The sequence below is a fragment of the Diachasma alloeum genome, unplaced genomic scaffold (assembly GCF_001412515.2).
Source record: "Diachasma alloeum isolate Michigan unplaced genomic scaffold, Dall2.0 Dall_scaffold_00675, whole genome shotgun sequence".
In the NCBI taxonomy this organism is placed as follows: domain Eukaryota; kingdom Metazoa; phylum Arthropoda; class Insecta; order Hymenoptera; family Braconidae; genus Diachasma; species Diachasma alloeum.
Genome location: NW_021680807.1, coordinates 7,772 through 12,766, shown reverse-complemented (window position 1 = coordinate 12,766; position 4,995 = coordinate 7,772). Strand labels below are relative to the sequence as shown.

At 38.0% G+C, this 4,995-nt stretch overlaps 1 pseudogene; it reads right to left on the bottom strand.

Annotated features, from left to right (window-relative positions):
• Nucleotides 1–705: 705 nt before the first annotated feature.
• Nucleotides 706–1,607, bottom strand: LOC107044086 (annotated as a pseudogene).
• Nucleotides 1,608–4,995: the final 3,388 nt, after the last annotated feature.

Below are 4,995 nucleotides of genomic sequence, written 5' to 3'. Positions count from 1 at the left end.
TGTCGAATTGCGGTCTTTCTTGATGTAACCTTTCCTCTATGATGCTTTTGACATATGTACGATGTATAGAGAGTAGTTCTATATTGCGATTCATATATCAATGTGGATGACTTCCATGTGATAACATAGATGTTCAATAGTTTATTGTATCTAGAATACATTGTGGATAGTTCTTGCGTACCCGGGTGTCAAACATTGATTTAATTAGTATTCATTCTATTCTGTACCAATATATTCTAAGAGAATAAGCTTTTTATGACAATTCAGAGGAAACATCCGCTGGAACCGATTGCCTTGTGACAGATGCAACAATTATAAATGACTAAATTAATAATTGAATATGATATTCAAATGTGCCACGGAAGAATATGGCCAGTCGGTAGGATACCATCTGAGCTGTATTCATTTTTTTGTCCCCAACTCCAATGAGTCACATATCTTTGTACCAATTCACATCGGTGCATTCCCCATTTTAATTACACTCATCAAATGCATGTGTACAACTGAGTTGTGTACGTGTTCGCCTCTGTGACCTGACGGCCATGCACTTGAAAAACGTACAGTTCCAAACCTGCCTCAAGTTTTTCTCCAATTGTCTGAAGAATTCAACTAGAGTGGGCTAATGAATTGTTAGGTGAGAGTTCTCTTTACATAATGATGATGGACTCAATCAATTCTGAGTTTTTATCAATTTATTCACGTCACTCAAATAGTTGGTTTACAAATTTGTTTGTCAGAGAAAAGTAGGGTCCCCAGAGTTACTAAACCTGCATGCACAAATACAATATCATTCACATGTCTTGCAAGATTCCCGGATATTGCATTCCTTAATAAAGCCAAAACTTCAATTCTTTGATTCATACGTTCTACGTGGACGCATCCAGAAGAGAGTAGACGGTTCGATACAGCCTCTTCGGTTGGAAATGGTTTTTTTTCGAGGTATGTTGATATATACAGTTGAATGCCATATTTGTCACACAAACGTTCTATTCTGAATCCTTTATCTGCTATTACACCATCGCCCGGCCGTGAACGACTAATAATATTACTAGCCTTGTATGCTGTGCTATCAGTAGACCGGCCTCCTTACTCTTCACTCGAATATATTAAAAGTCTTCCTGGGGTGACTGCTGTCATGAATTCAGCAGCGAATTTCGTTTTATCTTTAAGACTATAAATCCTTAGTCTTATCTTTAAGACTATAAAATAAGACTATAAATAGACAACATGCAAGGCATTTTGGTGTTTGGTGGATTTTGAATTCAGTACAATCTACCACACATGTTTTCAAAACCCTTGAAAGAGTGGAGCCTATTCCTCTGACTTTCTTCTTTGGACACCCAACGAATTCTCTGTAGAACTCTACAGAGATGACCCGACAAGTTGGCTCGGCCACACTTTAAAATATTTTTGTCAGAAGCGAGAAAGTCAAATCTTCTAATTTCATTATTATTAGTATGACCCGTTCTCGCAAAGACAGTTTACGTGCTTTTTTCAGGGTAAATAATTGAAATTCGTTCTACCAATCTGTCTAGAATTCGATGATTTCTAATACCACAAAGAATTGACCACTCAGCATCCGTATTTATTGGACACAAGAGTCTCATATGGCCCCCATAAATCCCCGTAAGTCCCCCATAAAACACCCATAAGACTCCCATAAGGGCCTACCTTGCGCCAACCTTGCTCTAACTTTGCGCCAACCTTGTGCCAACCTTGTGCCAACCTTGTGCCAACCTTGGGCCAAATTTTTGAAAATAATTCAAAAACTAAAAGCGCAGTCGACACCATCTTCGAACTCGGTCTGTATAACATAAAAATGCATATTTATAGCGCAGATTCGATTGATTCAGATAATTATTTTTGAAGTTATCGTGAAAAAACTGAATCGGTCACATACACACATACATACGCACATACATATATACGGTCAGGGTCTAAAAACATCAAATTCAGACTCCTGACCCCCAAGTTAGTCATCTTCACGAAGAAAACTCGAAACTTAAATTCGGAGGAATACAATGCTTCCATTCGGAAGCAAAAAAGGTTTTCAAATCATTGAATGTTGGGTTCAAATGATTGTTTGGATATTCTTCCGACCGAGTTCGAAGATGGAGGCGATAGCACTCATCGTTGTTTTCATTTATATAAAAATTTGGCAACATTTTTCATTCATTGAAAATTGGAATTCCGGGCATATCTTTGCATCTCATGTTTCAAATTGATTCAATCATAGCTCAAAATTTCAATTTCAGCACCAATCTGTCAAAGTTGAAAGATTATTACGATAGTAGTGTAGTAATACGGGTTCTGGGGCAACGTTTTTGGCGTCGACCTGGTCGTTGGGGCCCAGTAGGGGGGTCAGATGAAAGTGGGTGGGTGGGTGGTTGATTAATTCGCGGGGTCGCGGTTCAATTCACGGGTTGATTCGCGGGGCCGCGGTTTAATTCGCGGTTTGATTCGCGGGGTCGCCGTTTAATTCGCGGTTTGATTAATTAATTCGCGATTTTTTCCCTCGAAGTGACGAAGGGGTTAATTAATTCGCGGTTTGATTCACGGTTTGATTAATGAATTCGCGGTTTTTCCCTTGAAGTGATGAAAGGGTTAATTAATTCACGGTTTAATTCGCGGTTTGATTAATTAATTCGCGATTTTTTCCCTCGAAGTGATGAAAGGGTTAATTAATTCACGGTTTAATTCGCGGTTTGATTAATTAATTCGCGATTTTTTCCCTCGAAGTGATGAAAGGGTTAATTAATTCACGGTTTAATTCGCGGTTTGATTAATTAATTCGCGATTTTTTCCCTCGAAGTGATGAAAGGGTTAATTAATTCACGGTTTAATTCGCGGTTTGATTAATTAATTCGCGATTTTTTCCCTCGAAGTGATGAAAGGGTTAATTAATTCACGGTTTAATTCGCGGTTTGATTAATTAATTCGCGATTTTTTCCCTCGAAGTGATGAAAGGGTTAATTAATTCACGGTTTAATTCGCGGTTTGATTAATTAATTCGCGATTTTTTCCCTCGAAGTGATGAAAGGGTTAATTAATTCGTGCGGTCGCGGTTTAATTCGCAGTTTAATTCGCGTGGTTGCAGTTTAATTCGCGGTTTAATTAATTAATTCGCGATTTTTTCCGTCAAAGTGATGAAAGGGTTATTTAATTCGCTGGTTAATCAATTTCATTCGCGGTTTTGCGTTACAAAGGACCTTCTCGGTGGAACTAGTCAATCCACCCCGCGAGGGGGTGAGTGAAGGGGTTAATTATTTCGCAACTGTAGAAATCATAGAAGGGCTCCTCTTCTTCTTCAAACATTGACACCTGGCTCCACTTGACAGGTCTGAACTTGAGTTTTCCGGTACTTCTGTTTGCGCCCCATTCGTGAGAAATCGTTGTTGATAACGATATCACTATATAAATCATTTATTTTTAAAAAACATTTTCCTGACACGTCTGAACTTGAGTTTTCCGGTACTTTCTCGTTTGCCGCCCCCCCCTTCCTATGAAATTGTTGTTGATAACGATATGAATATGTAAATATTTATTTTGAAAAACATTTTCCTGTCACATGTCTGAACTTGAGATTTCCCGTACTTTCTCATCTGCCGCTCCCCCTTCTTGTGAAATTGTTGTTGATAACGATATCAATATGTAAATATTTATTTTAAAAAGAAGAGTTCAGAAGGGGAGGGAGTATGTATATCTGCAAAGGCAGAGGATCAGTCATTCAAAAACTTAGGTACCCCCACCAATTTGGCATAGTCCTCGACAAATTTTACACGTTGTAGTAGGAGGAGTTTCCGAAAAATCTCCATCTGCTGCAAACTGATAAGAATGGAAATGCATTGGAAGATGTCCGAACGCAATCTTTTGTTTACATAGACTTTTTCGGTTTACCTGGGAACGCATGTTGTACTCACAACCCTAAGAACATGATGTTTGACAAACTGGAGCAGAGTTTTCGGACCCTTTGATATCCTATCGCGCCGCAAAGATTAAATGTTATCCTGGACATTTTTCAGCTATTTTTTTTCCCACGAACAAAAAATGTTGCTATTTTGTTAATAATTTTCCATGAGTCACATGATTCTTTTTCAACCAATCACGTAAGATTTTACAGAGTGTACAAGCGTAGGCACACCCACATATGTATCTATATAAACAAATTTCACCTTGATTTTCCGCTAGTTCTTTAGTGTCTTTATCATGAACAACATGGATCCTAACGCGTGTAAAAGATTATTGAGGTCATTGGAGGATGCGTATGAAATAGTGAAAACGAATAGGAGACCCAGGGAAATTCAACAATGGCTTAATCACATCAGAGGACATTCGAAAGAAATTAATGCATTATTGAAGAGGAGTGCGAGTCATAGTGAGAAAAGACGTTTAACTCACATGTTAGGACGACTGAAAGCGTTCTACGCAAGATTCAGAAACTTGGAAGTGCTAGGAGGAGACTTAAGGGGTAATTTAACTGATAGAGTCCGATGGGAGGACTTACAAAGTGTTTTTGAGGGTCGTATGAGAACAGGAGTGATTATTAACGTGAAAAATCCAGACATACCCAAATTTTTAGATGATGCTAGACGAATGCTCTGTGTACGTTTGAAAAATGCATTGAAATAAGAAAGAAGTTTGAAAGTGAATGTAGTGTTAACGTGTAAATATGAAATTAATAGAGATGAACATCTCATTGAAGAAGAAAAATATTTCAGTACCAAGAATGAAATAATTCTTGATTCAACTGATATTAGACAGTGGTTTGATGAACACATAAAAGAAAAACTTCTTGTGAAAGCGGATGAGTTCCAGGAAAAAGACTCAGGCTGGAGATTAGTTGACGTCATTAATTTAGAAGTGAACATAAATAAATATAATCCATTGCGCGGAGGATCCAGCTTCGTTGAACTACCTGAATGGATTAAAAAGAAACATGCTGTCGTGAACGTTCAAAATAAAGACGATGCCTACTGCTTCTTATGGTCCATTATG